Below are 24,559 nucleotides of genomic sequence, written 5' to 3'. Positions count from 1 at the left end.
CTCGCGCGTATCCTCCTACTGGATTGATACCTTGGTTCTCAAAAACTAAGGGAAATACTTATGCTACTTTGCTGCATCATCCTCTCCTCTTTGGGGAAATCCAACGCAGTGCTCAAGAGGTAGCAGGGGCCATAGGTTTCACTAGTGGCTTCTCTCGAGAGCATAAGTATTCTATGGTGGGCGAACAAATTATTGTTGAGCAATTGACAGAATTGAGCATAATTATGAGAATATCTAGGCATGATCATGTATATAGGCATCACGTCCGAGACAAATAGACCGACTCTTGCCTGCATCTACTACTATTACTCCACTCATCGACCACTACCCAGCATGCATCTAGAGTATTAAGTTAGAAATAGAGTAACGCCTTAAGCAAGATGACATGATGTAGAGGGATAGACTCATGCAATATGAAGAAAACCCCATCTTGTTATCCTCGATGGCAACAATACAATACGTGCCTTGCAGCCCTTACTGTCACCGGGAAAGGACACCGCAAGATTGAACCCAAAGCTAAGCACTTCTCCCATTGCAAGAAAGATCTATCTAGTAGGCCAAACCAAACTGATAATACAAAGAGACTTGCAAAGATAACCAATCATACATAAAAGAATTCAGAGAAGATTCAAATATTATTCATAGATAGACTTGATCATAAACCCACTATTCATCGGTCTCAACAAACACACCGCAAAAAGAAGATTACATCGAATATATCTCCACAAGAGAGGGGGAGAACATTGTATTGAGATCCAAAAAGAGAGAAGAAGCCATCTAGCTACTAACTATGGACCCGTAGGTCTGAGATAAACTACTCACACTTCATCGGAAGGGCTATGGTGTTGATGTAGAAGCCCTCCGTGATCGATTCCCCCTCCGGTGGAGCTCCGGAACAGGCCCCAAGATGGGATCTCGTGGATACAGAAAGTTACGGCAGTGGAATTATGGTTTTGGCTTCTATTCTGATCGTTTGGGGGTACGTGGATATATATAGGAGGAAGAAGTATGTCGGTGGAGCAACAGGTGGCCCACGAGGGTGGGGCGCGCCTGTTAGGGTGGGGCACGCCCCCTACCTCATGGCCTCCTGTTACGTGCCTTGGCATAGGGTCCAAGTCTCCCGGGTCTTATCTGTTGAGAAAATCACGTTCCCGAAGGTTTCATTCCGTTTGATATTCCTTTTCTTCGAAACCCTAAAACAGGCAAAAAAACAACAATTCTGGGCTGGGCCTCCGGTTAATATGTTAGTCCCAAAAATAATATAAAAGTGGATAATAAAGCCCAATAATGTCTAAAACAGTAGATAATATAGCATGGAGCAAACAAAAATTATAGATACGTTGGAGACGTATCAGTGTTCCTCCGAGCCTCATGTTATTGCAGACTCGAGAACCATAGCAGTTATAGCATGGAAACATAATTATGAACATGGAGATAATTAATAGCATTTATTATTGCCTCTAGGGCATATCTCCTACAGACTCCCACTTGCACTAGAGTCAATAATCTAGTTAATGCTAATGCACTTTACACATATGGCATACCGGTGTAAAAATTGCTTCGCATGTGGTATAGCCTGATTTCCATCGGATCTGACAACTTCAGTTCCATGTTTATCTCTGCATATCCTCGTGTTTTCATGCTTTCACAAAAATTCATATTTTGTGCAGACTTGGCTTTTATGTATGTGAATCACAGGTCGAAACTGGATTCCTCAGACTGAGTTATGGAGAAACTACCTGAAGTAGTGCCCATTGACAAAAGCCATCTTGGAACCATACTAAGTTCATGAATGAACTATATGATTCAACATCTTGTTTGTCGCTTCTAAAGTATCAACATACTTAGTCATTTGTTATAGAATTCGCCACAGTATCCTGTTGCAAACAATTTCCAACTACCGTGCCACCATATTGTGTATTACACAAAACCCTTAACTTAAGTCGAAAATCGCATGGAGAAAAGATGAAGATTGTATCAATGTAACATTTTACAACGAACTCTTCATGATCTCTGCTTGCGAGAAAACATATCATCAGTACTTACTCTAGTACTCAACGACATCTTTCACTGCTGTCCCACGATCAGTACTTTGATCACTTTAGTATACATGCTCGCAACACCTTGGGAGTATCGGACATATCTGGTTGTTTTACATACCATGGAGTACATGATTAATCCAAACACAAAAGTGTGTGGAATCTGCATCATGTATTTTGCTCATCATTGTTTTGGGATACCATGTCTTGCAAAAAACTCTTCCATGTGACTCTGGCAAGAATCACTCCTTGGCAATTTTAAATGCTAAAAGGTTTTAGCACCTTGTCAATATGTATTCATTGCTTAGCCCTATTAGGTAAATCTATCTCCATAGATCATTATGCCTAATATTGAGGCTATTTAGCCTAGGCACTTCGCAAAAAAGAAACCATTTTCAAATGAAGTCCTAATTCGTGTTAAGAAATTTATTTCCAATTAACAATGTGTCAAGCACACAAGGTTTTTAGAAATATTATTACGCTCCCACTTACTTGCTTGAATTACAAGCATCTTTCTTACCCATTGATGAAGTCAGAACCCTTTGACCATTTCATCAAAGCACGAAGATTCAAACTCCATTTTGCTCTCTTCTGTCCATCGTTGGAACTCTGAAGTTTGCACCCTTACTAGCATCCTTTGGATAGACAAAATACCTTGGACTGTAACACATGCAAGTCCTTGGTTTCATTTCCATCAGATGGAATTCCTATTGTCATCCATGTTTTATATCTCATGGTTGAAATATGTATTAATTGCTAGTTCAACCCGAACCGACTTTAAGCATTGCTACGATGAAAACAACCTCATTGTAGTCAACTCTTGAACTTGTTTTTTCAACAAGTCGAGCTTTATGGATAATTTTTTTTTATCCGTATCAGTTTTAAGTTCCATAAATATTCGTTAGACTCTAAGTCTTCCAAAAGGTGTATCGTGGTTTTAATCTTGAATGACTTATATGGAAACTAACTCGGGTTGTATTGGAATTTAGCCAATTCCGCAGTCAGGGCCCATCAACGCTTCCTTGTGTATCGTAGGTATAATGTTGTATAACAACAATATCTCGTTTGTGCACCTGAGAGGTTTGCACGAGCCTTGCCTATGTGCTTCAGCTGCAAGTTCGACTGAAGTTCATACATTTTATTGTATAGACTTCCGTATCAGTTGCAGTAGGAAACTCTGGAATTACTTCCAAGGTCTCTTCCCTTTGATCTGATGACGAAGATACTGTTTATCTCGTCGAGTTGCACTATTCTCCCACTCACCTTTTTGAAACATCCATTCTCTATAAAAGCACACTGTTTCGCGGCAAAACTATTTGCCTCGGTATAGTGAGGGAGAAATACCCAACATTTTGGTATAACCTACAAAGTAGCACTTGTCTAATTTGGATTAGGTTTGTAACCTTTTACACAAGCCCCATATTCCAAATGTTAAGAAAAGATATAACCTGGTTGGGCGTACCATACCATGGCTTCATTTCAACAGACCCGATGTAGCTCTTTTCAGTGTAAAAGCCGCAGTCTCTAAAGCACCACTTTAAAAGGGATAATGGCAAATTTATTTATGTCATCTTTGACCTTACCATGTCATAAATGGTTATATTACATCTCCATGGACTTTCCACTTCCAGTGGTGTTCCGGGAGGTGCAAGTTATGAAACCCCTTTCACAACTCATCAGACATTCACTAAACATTAACTCAAATATTCCTTTGTGCAATCAAATTGCAGAAACATGATTTTCTTGTTACAATAAATTCTAATTCATTTTTGAAAACCTTTCGAATGATTTCAAAAGATCCAGAATTACGTCTCATCAAGTAAATATCCATATATCTACTTGAGTCATTTCTGAAGATAAATAAATCCACCACTTGCAACAACATTTATTGAACTACACACATCAAAATGTATGATCACCAATAATTAAGTTTGTTGCTCGTTCCTTATGGCCTGTGAATGGTATTTCAGTAACTTCACTTTTTGGAGGAAAGTTGCAAGTGTCAGATGATTCAAAATCAAACGACTTCAAAATCCATCATAATGGAATTTTTCCATGCGGGTTTCTCCCATGTGACCAAATGCAGTGCCACACATGTGTGGTATTCTCATAGTCTCACGACATTTAGTGTCAGCATTATGGATATATCATATTACCATCAATATTCATAACACACATCCCATCATGGATGGAAGAATGACCCTTCATGTTATTCATAATACTTAACAACAATTGTTGGTTTTATGAACAACTCTTTTGCAACAAACATTGTGCAATGGGCTAGAGTGTATGAAACTCTAAAATGAATTATGAAAGTAAACCCAGAGGTATTGTATTATTATCAATATTCATAACATACATCTCATTCATAATGAAAGTATGGCCCTTGTGTTATTCATAACATCGAACATAAAAAGTTCTCTTATGAACAACCTTCTTGCAAGATACCTTATGCAATGGGATAGAGTTTGTAAAACTCTAAATGAATTATGAAAATAAATACAGACGGCAATACATCGTTGGAAGGTATAGTAACATTTACTATGTTCCCTGTGTATACCTTAACCTAATTTCTGGCTAGTCTTTTTAGGCCATAGTAGCTCTTACATTGATTCACAATAGAATGCAATCAAGCGGGTATCTTTGTGATTAACTCATAATACCCAAGAATTAGTGATTAACCATAATTCCCAAGAACTATATCTTTGACCAGCCTACTATACATCAAAAACTTGTATGACGTTCATACATGAGCTGGATATTCGAGTCATCTTTCTTTCCGCCTTTATACTTCTTACAGTTTAACTTTTAGTATTTTTCCTACTCACAAAAGAAGCACCCAACTTAAGAGTGGCGTTAGCCACGGACTTCCTAGGCGTGTAAGTTCTTTGGACACTTCCTTTCTCTTTAAGTTGCTGTTTTATTCACCTTTCATTATATGACTGGCGTTCTTCTGGATCCCTTTCCCAACATTCAAATGCATAGTAAACACTTTCACTAATACTTGCAAACAAAACATTGCTTTGTTTGTATCTGAAAATAATTTTCAGTTCCATGAATATCATATAACTATCCCAACTTTCGAAGTTTGATTTTCATGGAAGCAAATATATTCCACTTGACCGTAATAGAATTCTAGATTTTGGATCGAAGGACTATAGTCACATGTTCCATAGCATTAGCGGGAGGATACGAAAAGCATGCGATAGGACAAAGTCCTTCTCGGTACTTTTGAGGACAATCCTCACATTACGTTACCAATCGTGAAGTTTTACCCAGATATTTAACAGCTATTCAATTTTAACAGGGAAGGTGGAAATGCGAGCCATTATTCTACAACTATTTTGCAAGAAACACTTAGACGGTGTTCATAATTAATTGCACTAAGAATTAAACATGTTAATTCAACAGTGCGCTCCCACTCAAATCAATATCTCTCATAATTAATTTTGAGTGATACAAGATCCAGACTTGAATTCATCGCCATAGAATCATCATCTCATAATGGGAATTTTAATCCGTAGGCCAACTTGCCGATCACATCTCTATGTGACTCTTGCTCATCTTTCGATGTGTGTGTTCCGAGCTCAGGACGATCCTGCCATGAACGTCAAGACAACCAAGTTATCTTGCTGTGAGGTCTGACCTCACCCGCCTAACACTTCTCTAATCGTTTGTACCCATGCATCCATGGCGCACCCCAAAAAGATAGGTGCCGTGACGGTGCTACACTTGGGAGAACACTAACTACTTGATATTTCAGTGAGAGATCACCCTAATAAAAAGCGACAACCGGGCAATCAAGAAGGGTGCATCATAAGGGATAAACATCTCAGGCAATTCATAATCGCATGATATGGAATAGCCCTTTCTGATGGAGAAGTCTTTCATTTCTTCGTCTTCGGCATTCGCGTCGGTGTTCACCTTCACGAAGATTGCCACCACCTTGTTGATGCACCAGATAATATTGCTATCTCTATAGCTAATAAAATAAGTGCATTACTTAAGGTTGACACACAAGTCATTAAAGTGACAATCATAAGGCACCAACCATCATGCTGAATCATGACACGCAGGTCATGTTAATTACACCATATAGTCATCTCATACATAATCAAATTTAATATGAGCATTGGTATACCACATTACATGCACATCCTGCAAAACCAAGTTAGACGCCTCTAATCGGTTTCTGCAAAATTTTACTTTACGTGGCTTCTAAGGTTTTGACTTAAAACGCAGCTACCAACGTTTTATCATCAAGTATGATTATTCAAGTTGCTAGATTAACATCTCGGGGTGTATGAAAATGAGATAATTAAATCTCGAGCCCCATACTGAACTTCGTCATGCGCATGACCCGTGTGTAGATCATATCTGCAATGCCCTTTCATCTGTGAATTTCATCTTTCTTTTGACTACGGCAGAACCCAAAGAACTGATAGCACTTCCATGATCAATCAGGATCACGAATTGCTAGAACTTTGTCAAATTCCACCATGCTGTCTCAAGATTGAGCAAATGCAAATTCTAGGGAAGCAACAAGAACATCGGGTAACATATTTCATCTGTCACCCGCATAAATAATTTTCCGCAATAGATCTCATCTACTACCCAATTATATTATGCAATACCCATACATCTCCATGTATTCCAGATTGAAACATGCATCTACACAGAGCATGGCTCTTGATGACACTTTAGGGTAACGCAGTAGAAAACAAAAAAATTCCGACCTACGCACCAGCCCAGGACCACTATGGAGACTGCATACATGGTTTGATCTTTTTCGTTGCCGACTCATAGCGCAGCGGGAAGTAGAGTCGATGATAATCGGCGGTGTAGATCCCCGCAGCTAGGATTTACAACCTCCCAACCACGAGGATGTATACCCTCATCTTCACTTCAGGCAGCCCTCCGGGAGTCGGTCGAATAGCCCCCCGGACGGTGTCACAGACAGCCCTTCGGGAGGACCTTCGAAACTTGAACGGTCACTCGGACAGCCCTTTGGGAGGACCTTCGAAACTCGGACGGTCACACGGACAGCCCTTCGGGAGGCACTCACGAACTAAGACCGAAACTACGATCTCTCTACAGTGTTGCACACATACTGTGTCATCTATCTGGCAGGGCTTCGCCATCCAGAACTAGTTCCTGCCAGAACCCAGACAACCTTTCGGCTCTAAGAAACTATTTCACGGGGAGGGAGAGAGAAGCGAGATCATTGCATGTCACTTGTATGTGAGAAGGGATGAGGAGAATGGCAGCCCTTCTCCTCCATTTATAGGCCAAGGCAAGGGGTGGGGTGGTGGAGGAAATACCAAAACACCCATGCTACATGTCCAACATGAAGGCTGAAATGGTAACTCAAGTGAGGCACCAAGGGGACACCATGGAGGCACCCCCTTGGCCAGCCACAACCTTGCCCCCTCCCATGGGGGAGGTCCCAAGAAGCCACACTACTAGGAAAAGGCATGCTAGTGGCGCACCGAATTTTCCGTCTAATGGCGCACTACCGGTGCGCCACTGGCATCACGCCATTAGAATTAAATTCTAATGGCGCACCACCGGTGCGCCATTAGTATCTGGTGTTCTAATGGCGCACCACGTAGTGCGCCATTAGTATAGCCTGCAGTGCGCCATTAGAATGCCTCCCAGGGGGCCATATGTACCCATGTGCTTTGGCATTCTAATGGCGCACCAGCATTTAATGCGCCATTAGTGTGATGATCACAGTGCGCCATTAGTGTCTTGTGTGGTGCGCCATTAGTATGAATATTAGGTTTTAATTTTTTTGCTTTTCTGATTTTTGCACAGGTTACAAAATATATTATTGGACAGAATATAGATAGCAGCACACAGCAACATCAGATTCATCAAATACAATAGAAGATTAGTCTCTGAATAAAATTCATCATATTAGTCTCCGAATTCAAAAGACCGAACAAAGATAAAACATTACAAGTCTCAAGACCGCGAGTATCGAGTGTGCCATCACATTACAAGTCGATATCGATCATCTAAACTACCATCACATAGAAGAGAGCTGTGGTCATCACGATGAGCATCATCGCGATCAAACTGGTCTTCATCCGGTTCCTCCAACGCTCCCTCCTCTCTCCCTCTAGATAGCGGGCGTATCTACATTCGGCCTCTGCCCTAGTGGAGTACCCTTTGTAACTTTTACCGCTGAAATGGTGAACCTGTCTCCGACACTCCTCCCAGTCGTCGTAGACTCCGGGAACCTTACCCTTGTACACGACATACGATGACATCTCTATGCACAAGCCAAACAACAGACAATACATAAGCAATATGTAAGTATGCAACAAAAGGATCGGAAGAGAAAAGCAAGACATTAATAGGACGATTCATGGTCCTACTAATAAATAGCATCGATTACATCTAAGTTGAACGACTGTCCAAACCAAAGAGACATACGAATTCATTAAAGTATAATTACAACATGAGCCAATCAATGTTTCAGAACTACACATCACTACTTTCGACTCGACTCATCGGACAGGAACGTGGATGAAGCCGTCGTCTATCGTGATGGTTATGAAATCGCGGTCGTTGTTACCCTGCATTTGTAGCATTTCATCTATCTCACTGTTCGACAGTTGATATCTGAGGAAGAACTGCCCCGAGGTATGAAGGACATCATGATGGATGATGTCCGCAAACTCCGACTGGATGCGAAAGAATTATTGTCTGAGGTCCGCGTCCTGGACTGCCGACAAGCTCGCGGCCCAATCTTTGAGATTATCTGGTAGCAGAAGTTGATGATGGTCCCTTACGATCGCCCGCATGTGATGGAGGGCGTAGTAGGCATCCTTCTGACCGCCAGGTGGCTGCTTGACGCAGCAGAACTTCGTATTGTGTGAGAACATGTGCTTGCCGTACTTACGAACTGCCCTGGTGAAGGTGCCTCCAGATTTGGCTTAGGTGGGGAGAACATCATCAAGAACTTTCTTGACATTTGTGTAGTCTATCTTGGAGTTACGGTTTGGGTCTAAATACGTGGCCATGGAATATTTCGGGCTTAAGAGGATGAGTGTGCAATGTGTGTCACTGCACAGAACACGGAATGTTAGAAAAAAAAGAACAATCGAAATCTAAGAAATCATATGTTACGGGGCGGTTAAGGGATGACTTACTCGGGAAAGTAAGCCACAAGGACGTTATCCTTATCTGGGTTTGCCAGAATGACGCCTTCGAGGTGTGAACTCGCAACTTGGTGGTCCGCAGCGCTGCTCAAGTGCTTGGCACGCATGTAGAAGGGGACGACTATCACGATGTCCGGGGTCTTGTCTCTAATGATCCGCATCTCCATACTCAGCGAAAACAGTCGAACGAAGGTGTAGTGCAGCGGATGAAGGTTAAACATAGCAAAGATGTCATCAAACCGCAGGACGATCGTACCCCCGATGTCGCCATCCACAAAGCCCTTGCCCTCTGGCACCTTGGCCACGAAAACCGGGTATGCCACATCCTTCTCTCTGAGATGCCGCTTCTCCAAAGAAAGAACACTGTCGTGCCAACTCCGTATAGCACCGGCTGTAGCATTCAGCATATTTTGCGGTAGCATCGCCCTACCCGCCACACCCACCCTCCTCGAGATATCCTTAGGTGAAGGTGGCCCGTCCTGAGCACGGATCGAACTCGGTGCCGGCTGGCTCACACCGGCGCCCTTGTTAGTCTTTCCTTTCCGTCCCTTCTTCTTGATCTCCTGTAATGGGACCGAGTTCTGCTCACAGACCACCTTCTTGAGCGTGTTGGGGCTGATAATATTTCGCACCTCAGCTATATGAGGCTCGGTGAAGGCGGGAGCTGGAGGCGTGTCCTGAGAATTGAACGCCAGACGACGCCTGTTGCAATTGGATTTCTCCGCCGTACTAGCTAGATCGCGGTTGTCTTGGTTGGGTTCTTGAGAAAGAGGCCCGCAGAACTCGTCAGCGTACCCATGTTCGGCAAAGTACTTATCAACTTTGGTAAATGTACTGTCGTCGTTGTCGTCGCCGTCCGGATCCTGTGCCATAGGGTTGTCCGGATCCTGTGCCATAGGGATGTGCGGCAGGTCCGGTAGCGTTGCGGCATTCTTGCCATGGCTTGGCGCCGGCACGACTGGCGGTCTTGTCTGTGGGGTGGTGTCCCCCACCCCCAAACGAATCTAGCTCTTCGGCCAAAGCAGGCGCCAGTTTACGCAGGTGCTGAGGGTCATCTCATCTTCTTCGTCGGCCCCAGCGGGTCGAATCGGAGGTAACAGCTCATCGCAGCCTGGCAGCACCCGAACCACTTCAACCCTATACATTGTCGGGGCATCGGATTACCGTGGAACCTGGGGTTGCCCGGTTGAACGATTCTTCCCTTGGCAACATCGACGAACTCGGCGCCCACGAAGTGCAGAAGAGTGCAAGGAACGTCAGCGGTGCCCTGCGAAAACATGTACAGGGCGTTAGGGATGCCCAGTCAAAGGCAAGGACATGAAGTCATCGGCCGAGAGGCTTAGTTACCATGATGCGGTCGAGCTCGGCTAATGTCGAGGCATCGCCAACGGCGGGCGTGCAACTGACGGAGGGGGCGCTTGCTGGCGAGGTGCCGGCTGGCGTACACCCGGGTGCTTTAAGCTCCAATGCCCGTGCCAGCGCCGGAGACACGAATACCGCCTCCACCGGAGACACCAATGGCGCCGCCACTGGAGACACCAATGGCGCCGCCGGAGACACCAATGGAGCCGCCTGCGCGCTGTGCAAGTTGCTGGCCGTGAAGCTGGGAACCGGGGGAGGCCCCTGTTGGCCGCCCGCAATCCACGTTGTCAGCCCATGAATCAACGTAGGCACCATGGCATTGAGCGTCGTTCCAAGTTGTTGTTGCACTAGCTCTTGGACAAGCTCCGGAATCTACGCCACTTGTGCCTTGAGTTCTTCATCCTCGCGCGTCTGGCTTTCCAAGCTGGTCTTTTTCTCCTTCTGCACACCAGCAGTATAGTATGACCCCCATTTTGTGGACAAGCCTTTGCCTGCCACACGACCAGCTGACGTCGGCTTAGTGAGCTTATCCTTGTTTTTCATTACGTTCAACGCCCTATTTAAAGGGGTGTCGAAAGGGGAGCTCTTAGACGACCCGGCGCTACTGCTTTCAGTGTCCTGCAAAAGGAACGTGAACCATTTAGAAAAATTGGGGATTAATTAGAGTGCAACCATATGGAGCTAATTACACGGGGGTGTATTCCTTACCAGAAGAAGCTCAAGCGCTCTGGTCTTCGGATCCGTGGTAAGCTCCTTTGTTATCGGGTCCTCCTTGTACCGGGCCCTGACATAGTTCCTGGTCTGCTTGTCACTGCTGTATTTCTCGTAGCGGGGTGGTAGGCCTTGCTCGGCATGCTCCGCGTCCTCCTTGTCCCATATAGGCTCCGCCACTCTGTAACCGCCGGGACCGAGTTTGTGTTCCCCTAAGTTCAACTCCCGCATTTCTTTCCCCCAATGACTTGATTCGGAGGTTGCACTGCTCTCGCACTTGATCTTGAACTCCTTGTACTCATCTTCGCTCATCAAAGGATATTTTGCCTTGATCTTCTCATAACTATCACCTTTATCAATCATTCTCTTCACCACGCTTTTCCAAGTAGACAGGGCCGTGCTCATCTTTGTGAGGGCGGCACTGTTCACTTTATTCCCTGAGAGGCGTGTGTTTTCAAATTCGGCGGGGAACTTGTATCGTTCGTGCAGCTTCGTGAAGAGGAGGTTGCGCAAATTCCCTCGGTCCTTATGCCTAAGGTTCTCGGTGTTGATCAAGACGGTGCTCCGGAGAATGCACCCGAGCTGAACCGAGTACCCCTTGACTATATGTTTGGGCTCTGTTGGATTCCCGTCGGAGTCCACTTGAGTGAATTCCTCCTTGACGGTGCGGAGCGCATTCGGGCGCCGGTCGTTCCTTTGCTTCTTCGATTGGCTGCCATCTGTGTGTGCGCCGCCATCATTAGTGGTGGCATCCTCAGCGGCACCATCAGTGGTGTCATCCCCGCGCCACTAGGGGTTGTGTAATCAGGATCGGTGTCTTCCGCGGCGTCCTCATAGCGGTGAGGTTGTTCCTCCATCTCCTGGGACAGCTCCCAGAATTGCTTGCCGCCCGAACCACCGGCCTTATCGTTGTGGGCCATGTTTTGCTCTAAATAGGAAAAAAGTTTGGTCAAAAAGTTGGTTATTGTCAAGGAACAAGATCATGGTCTCATCATTTAAGATTTGTCGACACTGATGCACCCTAAAAGCCTAAGCTTTCATCATTTAGGGTTTGTCGACGTTGAGGCACCCTAAAAGCCTAAGCGTACATCATTTAGGTTCTCATCGACACCGAGGCATCCGGGGCAGCCAAGTTAAGTTTTCATCATTTAGGGTTTATCGATGCCGAGGCACCCTAGGTTGGGCCTAATCACTTGGCACTAATCACTTGGCTCTATTGCCACCTATGGATTAATACAGCAAGAATAAAGGGGCAGTTGATCCTACTTAATTAAGTACTAAGATACCCCGGCCCATGCATTAGTAGCAAGTACCTCATATGTCCGATTTTTAGCAAAGTCATGCTAAAATTCACGAAAAATTTCAGCATGACCTTTGGTGAAAATAGGACATATGGAGTACCCGAATTTGCCGGAACGGAAGTTAATCGACATTCCAGCAAACTCAAGGGCCTCTCGGGGTACCTGCAAAATCATCACGACATGAAGGGCCTCTCAAGGGCCTCAAGCAGCAGCGGCCCTTCACGAGCGAACTCAATGAGTGTGAACCAACAGAGTGTGGGTCACCACAGATTCTGTAGTCAAAAACCTTCAGGACAGAGTGAAAATAGTTACAATATGCTTGCAAGTAATTTTTCTGTAACTAAGGCACAATATGCTTGCAAGTAAATCACAATATGCTTGCAAGTAATTTTTCTGTAACAGTCTTGCCCCTATTTGAAGGACAAGCAAATAGATACAATGGGTAGCTTTGGCACAATCCTAAGGCACAATCCTCTAACTAATTCATCACTGTAGGCCGGCATGAAACACACTCCTCCAAAAAAGCCTAAAATTCCACTATTATTGCATGTAAAAAAGCCTAAAATCCACTAGTATTGCCTCTAAGAAAGCCTTAAAAGTCCACTATTATTGACAATCAAAATATGATCTGAACTGTAAGGAGTTAACTGAAAAATGAGTGTCAACTGAAGTTTTCCAGTACAGATCATAACTGAAGTTATTCATAGAATATAGTGACATCAAATGCAGTTAATTAGTCTTAATTGAATCTTAGTGAGGTTCATTCTGAAGTCAAAAGTCCCCAAACAGTGAAAGGGAACAAACAAAAAATGTTCGGGAAATTCCAAAAGAGTCTAAAGGTATGGGTTGGTTTTCGGTTCCAATTTGAAAACCCAAAATTTCATCAACACATTAATTATAATTTGTTTGTGCAAATACTTCCCTCAGGCAGCCACACACATCTTTCTTCATCCAATTTTTTCCTACAGCATCATTGAACATCTGAAACTTACCAGCTCAACTTGAGAAAAAAAACGGATAGGCAGGGACATTTGTGCTTTTTGCCATCTAATCTAATCTACCTCTGCTTGATTAACTATTGTTTTGGTTTTCACTTTGTGCCAGCCCATTAGATTAGTTGGTAAATTACATGCTTCATCTTACATTGCCTACCTGTGTGTACATGCATTTGCAGGCTTTTAGGCCCTGACTAATTAACTCCATTGCTGATCAGAGACCCTGCTATTTACTGGGAGGTGGCAGTACTACTGTGCTAGTGTGCTAGTAATGGTTTTTATTCTTTGGAACCTTCTACTTATGAAGCTCTCCCAAGTAAAGATTTTCAACTAGTAGTACATTTTTGTATGGTGCAAAAGTCCAGCAGCACTAGAACTGAACTGATTGATCTATACATGTTGTAGGAGGAGCTATATCATTTTCTCCATGGGGAATTTTGTGTAGGTACTTAGACAGCCACACACATCACCAAATTTCAACAGGAGGCAGATACAGACTTACTAACCAGAATTTAGCTAGCAGTGCAGTAACTTGCAAGTGTTAATTGCTATAAACACTGAAATATGCATTTCTATCCATAAGCTGTCAAATATCATCAGAAGATAACAGACACGGTCGAGGGGAGGGAGGGATGGAATGGGGAGGAAGGGTGGAGAGGGAGGAAGGAGGAAGGAGGAGAGGTACCTGGGCGGGCGCGGCCGGTCGCCGGAGGGGTTGGGATCAGGTTTGGGGTTGGCGGCGGCGGCGGCGAAGGGATGGCTCGATTGGTCGTCGGGGAGGCCTCCTGGGTGCCTCGGTTGGTCGTGGGGAGGCCGGCGGCCGTGGTCATCGTCCTGCACCCCGTGCCCGGACTGAGGTAGAGGCGGCGCAGGGCAGGGGCCGACGCGGGGAGGCTGTCGGCGACGGCGAGGTTGCGGAGGCGTTGGCTATGGTGGAGCTGCAGTGGTGGGGGCGCGGGGGCGGTGGCACACGTAGGGGCGGCAGCGACGTGGGGCGGGGCAACACGCGGGGGGAGGGGACTAGATCTGGCGAGAGGGAGGGATGAAGGGGTCGGGCTAGGTAGAGCTAGGGGGGAAGATTACTAATGGCGCACCACCGAGAGGTGCGCCATTAGAATGTTTTTTCTAGATAGCAATGGCGCATCCCAGAGCGGTGTGCCATTAGAATGTTTTTTTATTTAGCAATGGCGCACTACCAGAGCGGTGCGCCATTAGAATGTTTTTTAGATAGCAATGGCGCACTACATGAGTGGTGCGCCATTAGTATGTTATTATTATTGTTTTTTGTTGCTATTTTTAATATTTTTTTATAAAAATAGTAATAATTTTTTATGAATATGAAAAAATATCATCAAATGGGGGTGCTCGGCGGCGGTGGAGTAGGCCGGGGAGGGTGCGGTGGGTCGGCGGGGACGGGGAAGCGGGGGAGGGTGCGGTGGGTCGTCGGCGGCGGTGGAGCTAGCGGGGGAGGGTGCGGGGGGTGTTTGGCGGCGGTGGAGCGGGCCGGGAAGGGTGCGGTGGGTCGGCGGCGGCGGTGGAGCGGGGGAGGGTGCGGTGGGTCGTCGGCGGCGGTGGAGCTAGCGGGGGAGGGTGCGGGGGGGGGGATCGAGATCGAGATGAAGGGGGATAGCGATCGAGATTTAAAAATATTCATCAAATTTGAAAAAATATTCATGAATTCGAAAAGTGCCCATGAAATTTAAAAAATATTCATGAGTTCAAAAAATTCCCATGTAATACAATCGAGAAATAAAGACTACGATTTAAATACAATCGATCTTAGCTAGCTAGCTATCTGTTCACAATCTTCTTGCCCTTCTTTTTTGCAAATGGAGTTCTTCTTGTGGAACGGACATCCTTTAGGTAGGGTGGTCCTGCTTCTTCTTGTGGTGTATGCTGCTACTTCATCGTCGTCGTCATGTTCGATCTTCGGGTCGCCGTACTTGTCGAAGTCTTGCTCATTGGCTACTCCATCCATTCCGATGATCTTCCTTTTGCCTCTCCTCACGACAACACGACTAGGCTTTGACGGGTCGGTAATGAAGAAGCATTGGTCCACTTGGGAAGCCAGTACCCATGGCTCATTTTTCGCGGTGACGTTTGCGCCCGCGGTCTTGGATTTGGCTTCGGGTATAACCATGGTGGTGAAATACCGGTCTTCTTTTAGGACGCTCTTGGCCCATCTGACACGGAACATCGGGACCTTCTCTCCAGCGTAGCTCAGCTCCCAGATCTCCTCGATCCTTCCGTAGTATCTGTCCTTGTCGTTACCGGTGTAGGATTCCATCGTTACCCCGGAGTTCTGATAACCATCGCTCTTCATGTCCTTGTCCTCGGTGTAGAATGTGTAGCCGTTGATATCGTACGCCTCATAGGTCATCAGGTTGTGCTCGGCGCCCTGTGACAAGGCGAATATGAGTTGTTCTTCCACGGAAGAATCTTCATGTAAAGGGTACGACAGAAGCTTCTGCTTGAACCAACGCGTGAAACATGAGTTGTGCTCTTTGAGTATATCTCCGTCTGTCCTCTGTTGGCCTCGGTCATTGTACGTCTTCTCAATAAAGGTTTTGTGCTCTACCACCCAAGGATCGACCACGTCTATGTGTTGTAGCGCGACTAGGTTTGCTCTTTCAAAGTCGGCGAGTCGACCCTCGAAGTCGACATGCATTTCGCGGCGACCCTCACGGTGACCCCATCCAGCGAGCCTGCCGAGGTGCCTGTTGACTGGCAGACCAACGGGGTTCTCGATGCCTAGATAATTCGTGCAGTAGGAGATGCACTCTTCGGTCAGAAAGCCCCTGGCTATACTTCCCTCTGGACGTGACATGTTGCGAACGTATCCTTTGATGACACCATTCATCCTTTCGAACGGCATCATGCTGTGCAGGAACGTCGGCCCGAGTTGGATGATATCCTCCACGATATGGACCAGCAGATGCACCATAACGTCGAAGAATGCGGGCGGGAAGTACATCTCAAGCTCGCATAGTATCACCACGATCTCTTCCTGTAGCCTTCTGAGTTGCCTCACGCCAATCGACTTCCGAGAGATGACGTCGAAAAAGTTGCATAGGCCAAATAGCGTTTCACGGACGTGCGCGTCCATGATCCCACGGATTGCAACTGGAAGTATCTGCGTCATCAGCACGTGACAGTCGTGAGACTTCATCCCGCTGAACTTCTGCTTCGCTGGGTCTAGGTATCTGCTTATCTTCCCGCGTAACCGTAAGGAAGTTTTACTCCTAGGAGGCAGGTGAAAAACTGCTCGATCTCCTCCTGACTTAGAGTGAAGCACGCGGGAGGGTAGTCATTTCCGGTCTTCTTGGCCTTTTTGCCTTTGCGACGACTTTCTGTGTCCTGCTTCGCCTCATCATCATCATCATCATCATCATCATCATCATCATTAGCGTGAAGCTCCTGCCTGATGCCCATTGATTTCAAGTCTGCCCTTGCTTTCGGCCCATCTTTGGTCCTCTCTGGCATGTTGAGCAGGGTACCAAGCAGACTCTCGCACACGTTCTTCGTGATATGCATGACATCAAGGCTGTGAGGCACACGGTGGATCTTCCAGTACGGCAAGTCCCAGAAAACAGACCTCGTTTTCCATACCTTCAGCAGCGGCTCTGGCGCCTTTCGCTTCTTTCCCGGCTCTGGCGCCTTTTGCTTCTTTCCCGGCAGTGGGCAGTCTTTCCAATTTTTCAACAGCTCGTCTATTTCCTCGCCGCTCCTCGTACACGGGCGTTTTCGGGGTTCGGTTTCACCATCGAACAGATCCTTGCGTTTCCTCCACGGGTCATCGTCGCGAAGCCACCTTCGATGTCCCATGAACACGGTTTTCGAAGACCCGGGATCTCTATCTAGCTGGCGATACGTTGTGTCATCCATGCACCTTACGCATCCAGAAAATCCGTGGACTACCTGCCCCGCGAGATATCCGTAACCGAGATAGTCGTGCACCGTCGTGAGCAGTGCGGCTCTCATAGGGAAATATTCTTTCTCTGCGGCGTCCCACGTATTGGCTGGCGTTTTCCACAGCGTGTCTAGCTCCTCCTTCAGCAGCCCCAGATACAGATTGATGTCGTTCCCTGGTTGTTTCGGCCCTTCAATTAGCATACTCATGTGAATGTACTTCCTCTTCATGCACAACCAGGGGGGAAGGTTGTACATCCACACAAACACAGGCCAGGTGCTATGTGTGCTTCTCTGGCTGCCAAACGGATTGACTCCATCGGTGCTCGCGCCCAGCACGATGTTCCTTGGATCCTTCCCAAATTCTGGGTATTCGAAGTTCAACGCTTGCCACTGGCTCGCATCCTTAGGGTGACTCAGCATCTTGTCTTTTTTATTTATCTCCGGATCATTTCCGTCATCTTCCCGCTTCTTCTCCTCCCTATCCGCGTGCCAACGCAGGAGCTTTGCTACCTTAGGGTCCGCGAAATACCGCTGCAGACGAGGAGTGATCGGAAAGTACCACACCGATTTTCGAGGAGCTTTCTTCCTCTTCTTGTATCGAGTGACGCCGCACACCGGACATATGGTAGACTCCGCGTGCTCGTCCCGATAAATGATACAATTGTTCATGCACACATGGTATTTCACGTGCGGTAAATCCAGAGGACACACGATTTTCTTCGCCTCCTCGAAACTGGTCGGGCACTTGTTCCCCTTGGGAAGACGTTCGTGCCAGAATGACATGTTCTCGTCGAAGCATGCGTCGGTCATTTTGTGTTTTACCTTCATCTCCAGAGCCATGAGCGTTACTTTCAGGCGGGTATCCTCGGGCCTGCATCCTTCATACAATGGAGTAACCGCGTCTATCTCCAGTTGATCCAGCTTGGCTTTCTCTCGGGCGGCAGCTCTTGCGTTATCCGTCTGCTTGAGAAGCAGCTCTTGAATATGAGGGTCCTGCACCCAGCCTCCATCGTCGTCTGCTCCGGCATCTTCATCTTCATGATCATGCCCTTCGTCTTGATCTTCCTCATCATCATGTACGACATCTTCTACATGATGACTGTGTACAGCATCACCGTCGTGATCATGTCCTGGAGATTCTTCGTCTTCTCGCCCGCCCTCGCCGCGGTGGTACTTGTCTTGTTGCCCTTCCTCATTTCTTGCCCGGCCCCCATGGACGACTTCATAGTCATCTTCATCACCTTGCCACCGATAGCCATCCATGAAACCACGCAAGAGCAGGTGGTCCCGCACCTGCCCGGAATCCGGGTCCGCAATAAGGCTCTTCAGCTTGCATCTTCGACACGGACATCTTATCTCCGTCTCGTTCTTTTGAAGCATCTCGGCCTTCGCGGAGCTCAAAAACCTATTCACGATGCCTTCAGTCATCGTGCGGACCATGGTCGCCTGCGGGGTGGAGCAAAACGATATTTTAGAACCAAGAAAAATTTGGCATGACCTTCCCTAAAAATTGGACCAAAAAGAATGCATAGTGCCAAAATTCTCGCCGAAACGGAAATGAATCAAAAGATTCCGGCAAAATATTGGCAACTATCGCATTTCAAATACAGGTACCTTCAGACACAAACATATATGCAACACCACAAACACATGCAACACCACAAACATACATAGATCTAGCTAGGCCACAAAAAGTGCTGCCGAGATCCCAATCTTCGGAGTTGCGTTTAATGCTTTCCAATAAATCCCATTTGAATTCAATAGTCTTCATCATAAAAGATCCAGTACAAGAAGTATCGAGCATGGAGCGATTATTGAGAGAAAGCCGAGCATAAATTTTTTGAATAATAATTTCTTTTGAGAGCTCATGACTGGGGCATGAATATAATATTGACTTAAGCCTCCCCCAAGCTTGAGCGATGCTTTATCCTTCGCGAGGCCAAAAATTATATATATAATTACAATCATGATGAACAAGATGCATATGATAAAACTTCTGATGAAATTCCAATTTCAATCGGTTGTAGTTCCATGATCCCATATCATCACATAGCCTGAACCATGTCAATGCCTTTCCCTTCAAAGATAAAGGGAAGACCTTCTTCTTAACAACATCCTCAGGCATACTTGGAAGCTTAAATAATCCACAAACTTCATCCACATAGATTAGGTGCAAATCAGGATGTAATGTTCCATCTCCTGTAAAAGGGTTAGCTAACAGTTTCTCTATCATACCCGAAGGAATTTCAAAGTAAACATTTTTAGTAGGTTCAGTAGGTTTAGTAGGTTCAGTAGGTTGAGGAGCAACTCTTTGCTCTACTGGTCGGGCTAAGGATACATCAAACAAGCCCCTCAAAGTAACAAGTAACATTAAATTTCAGCACACTATATAAATTTTTCCTTACCAAATTCCACTCACCAAAGGCGCTTCACTCCTCGGCAACGGTGCTAGAAAAGAGTCTTGATGACCAACAAGTATAGGGGATCTATCATAGTCCTTTCGATAAGTAAAAGTGTTGAACCTAACGAGGAGCAGAAAGAAATGCTAAGCAGTTTTTCAGCAAGGTATTCTCTGCAAGCACTGAAATTTTCGGTAACAGGTAGTTTTGTGATAAGGTAATTTGTAACTGGTAACAAATAGTAAAAGTAAATAAGGTGGAGCAAGATGGCCCAATCCTTTTTGTATCAAAGGACAAGCCTGGACAAACTCTTATATAAAAGAAAATGCTCCCGAGGACACATGGGAATTATCATCAAGCTAGTTTTAATCACGCTCATATGATTCGCGTTCGGTACTTTGATAATTTGATATGTGGGTGGACCGGTGCTTGGATACTGCCATTCCTTGGACAAGCATCCCATTTATGATTAACCCCTATTGCAAGCATCCGCAACTACAAAAGAAGTATTAAGGTAAACCTAACCATAGCATGAAACATATGGATCCAAATCAGCCCCTTACGAAGCAACTCGTAAACTAGGGTTTAAGCTTCTATCACTCTAGCAACCCATCATGTACTTATTACTTCCCAATGCCTTCCTCTAGGCCCAAACAATGGTGAAGTTTCATGTATTCGACGTTCACATGACATCACTAGAGGAAAGATAATATACATCTCATCAAAATATCAAATGAATACTACATTCACAGGACTACTTATAGCAAGACTTCTACCATGTCCTCAGGAACAAAAGTAGGTACTCACAAATCATATTCATGTTCATAATCAGAGGGGTATTAATATGCATAAAGGATCTGAACATATGATCTTCCACCGAATAACCCAATTAGCATCAACTACAAGGAGTAATCAACACTACTAGCAAACCACAGGTACCAATCTAAGGCTTTCGGACAAAGATTGGATAAAAGAGATGAACTAGGGTTTGAGATGAGATGGTGCTGGTGAAGATGTTGATGGAGATTGACCCCCTCCCGATGAGAGGATCATTCGTTATGACGATGGTGATGATTTGCCCCTCCCGGAGGGAAGTTTCCCCGGCAGAACACCTCCGCTGGAGCCCTAGATTGGTTCCGCCAAGGTTCCGCCTCGTGGCGATGGAGTTTTGTCCCGTGAGCTTGCTTATGATTTTCTCTAGGGTAAAAGACTTCATATAGCAGAAGATGGTCACCGGAGGCCTGCCAAGGGGCCCACGAGGTAGGGGGCGCGCCCAGGGGGTAGGGCGCGCCCCCCACCCTCGTAGATGGTGGGTGGCCCCCCTCTGGTTCCTTCTTCACCCAATATTTTATATATATCCTGAAACATGCTCCCGTGAAGTTTCAGGACTTTTGGAGTTGTGCAGAATAGGTCTATAATATTTTCTCCTTTTCCAGCCTAGAATTCCAGCTGCCGGCATTCTCCCTCTTCATGTAAACCTTGTAAAATAAGAGAGAATAGGCATAAGTATTGTGACATAAGGTGTAACAACATTCCATAATGCAATAAATATCAATATAAAAGCATGATGCAAAATGGACGTATCATAATGCTGCATACTCAGGGAGAACACTTATACCTTGAAATTTTAGTGATGGATTATCTTATAGTGCTACCGCCGTACTAAGCAAAATAAGATGCATAAAAGATAAACATCACATGCAATCAAAATATGTGACATGATATGGCGATAATTATCTTGTGCCTTTGATGTCCATCTCCAAAGCACCGTCATGATTTCCATCATCACCGGCTTGACACCTTGATCTCCATCGTAGCGTCGTTGTCGTCTCGCCAACTATTGCTTCTACAACTATCGTTAACGCACAGTGATAAAATAAATCGATAACATGGCGATTGCATTTCATACAATAAAGCGACAACTATAAGGCTCCTGCGAGTTGCCGATAACTTTTACAAAACATGATCATCTCATACAACTATGTATATCACATTATGTCTTGACCATATCACATCAAAACATGCCCTGCAAAAACAAGTTAGACGTCCTCTACTTTGTTGTTGCAAGTTTTGCATGGCTGCTATGGGCTACTAGTAAGAACCGTTCTTACCTACGCATCAAAACCACAACGGTGTTTCGTCAAGTTTGTTGTTTTAACCTTCAACAAGGACCGACCATAGTCAAATTTGATTCAACTAAAGTTGGATAAAAAGACACCGCCAGCCACCTTTATGCAAAACTAGTTGCATGTCTGTTGGTGGAACCAGTCTCATGAACGTGGTCATGTAAGGTTGGTCCAGGCCGCTTCATCCAACAATATCGCCGAATCAAAATAAGACGTTGGTGGTAAGCAGTATGACTATCATCGCCCACAACTTTTTGTGTTGTAAAAATTTCCTACGCTCACGCAAGATCTATCTAGGAGATGCATAGCAACGAGAGGGGGAGAGTGTGTCTACCTACCCTCGTTGACCAAAAGAGGAAGCGTTTGTTAATGCGGTTGTTGTAGTCGAACTTTTTCTTGTTCTGACCGATCAAGTACCGAACGTATGGCACCTTCAATTTCTGCACATGTTTAGCTCGATGACGTCCCTCAAACTCTTGATCCAGCAAAGTGTCGAGGGAGAGTTCCATCAGCATGATGGTGTGGTGACGGTGATGGTGAAGTGATCCGCGCAGGGCTTCGCCTAAGCACTACGTGAATATGACCGAAGCATAAACTGTGGAGTGGGGTGCCGCACACGGAAAACAATGTTTGTTGTGTGTTCTAGGCACCCCCTCCCCACATATATATAGGTGGGAGGGGGAGGGGAACAACCATGGGGCGCCCCAAGTAGGAGGAATCCAACTTGGGGGCTGTCGGTGTCAAAACCAGCGGATATCGGGTAGGGGGTCCCGAACTGTGCGTCTAGGCGGATGGTAATAGTAGGCGGGTGACATGATGTTTACCCAGGTTCGGGCCCTCTTGATGGAGGTCAGATCCTATGTTTTGCTTGATTGTTCTTGATAATATGAGTAGTACAAGAGTTGATCTACCACGAGATCAAAGAGGCTAAACCCTAGAAGCTAGCCTATGGTATGATTGTTGTTGTTGGTCCTACGGACTAAACCCTCCGGTTTATATAGACACCGGAGGGGGCTAGGGTTACACAGAGTCGGTTACAAGGAAGGAGATCTACATATCCGTAGTGCCAAGCTTGCCTTCCACGCCAAGGAGAGTCCCATTCGGACACGGGATGAAGTCTTCAATCTTGTATCTTCATAGTCCAACAGTCCGGCCAAAGGATATAGTCCGGCTGTCCGGATACCCCCTAATCCAGGACTCCCTCAGTAGCCCCCGAACCAGGCTTCAATGATGATGAGTCCGGTGCGCAGATTGTCTTCGGCATTGCAAGGTGGGTTCTTCTTCAAACTCTGAGTACCCGCTAAATAGTGCCCGACTTCTTGTAAATGTTGTGCTTCTTGGCTTCTGCGTCCAATAATGGCCATCTTCCACGTGTCAAGGGAATGTGGGGAGCCAGGTTGTTTTTACATTTACCACCCCATCTATGTGAATGAACTGTCTATTAAAGAGACGAGGATCCTCAGATCCAAACCACACCATCCTCCCTCAGCGAGCATTCATCGGAGCGCGCCCGGAAAAATCCATCCCAATATGCCCGGCCAGCGCAGCTCCTCCTCTCGCTCCCACAGGCCCAAGCCCGGAGATTGGGAGAAGTGTTCCGTCCTGCACAGTCAATTAGTGAAGCTACATACCCAGGGATTCCTCCCTCCAGCGTATATGGTCCTGGTTCGAGCCGGGCTGGCCACCTAAAATGGCGGGGAGCAAGCGGAAAGCTTACCCAACCCCTCTAAGGGAGAGTGGGTATGCTTGTCCCTTATTTGTTAAGGGGAATCGGATTTCCAATCCATCCATTGCTCTGAGAGATCCTGGAGGTCTATGGCCTCCAGTTGCACAACCTCACCCCTGCCTCCATACTGCACATCGCTGGTTACGTAGCCCTTTGCGAGCTGTTTCTGGGTTGCGAAGCTCATTTCGCACTGTGGAAGAAGTTGTTCTGCCTTGTGCCCTGTACACAGAGGGGATCAATATCTCAAGTGGGCTGAGCCAAAGTATGGCGCATCACCGGGACCGGATACCTATCCGGTACCCCGAAGAAGACGTCCGAGGACTGGCCTTTGGAGTGGTTTTACATGGAGGATGTTCCTCTCTCGGATCCTATCCAGATTGGTCTTCCTGAGGTCGACAATGCCCCTTTGAAGAAACGCCTAAGCTGGCGCCCACGGAGCCCATAGGAAGAAGATGATAGAGACGGATTTTATCTGATGGGCCGGATAAAGTTGCTGGCCAAATCAGGACTAACCATAACCGAGGTTATGGCAATATGCATTATGCGGGGGGTGCAGCCACTTCAATATCGAGGCCACCCCATGTGGCACTTCAACGGGGAAGATGATGCCACTCGCTGCGGGCGCAAGGGACCGGACTCAATTGTCGCTCTAGCAAAAATTCTGCTCAATCTGTATAAGGGGGAAGAAGAGGAGTTCCTCCGCATCAAGCCACGGGATGGATTCTCCATGAACAACCCTCGAAGATGGGTGATCTTCCACTCTTTTTACTTCCATCCTACCCTTATTTTCGTGATAAATATTTACCTTGCCGTTTCATT

The sequence above is a fragment of the Triticum aestivum genome, chromosome 7A (genome assembly GCF_018294505.1).
Source record: "Triticum aestivum cultivar Chinese Spring chromosome 7A, IWGSC CS RefSeq v2.1, whole genome shotgun sequence".
NCBI lineage: Eukaryota > Viridiplantae > Streptophyta > Magnoliopsida > Poales > Poaceae > Triticum > Triticum aestivum.
Note: the sequence above shows the minus strand (reverse complement) of the source record.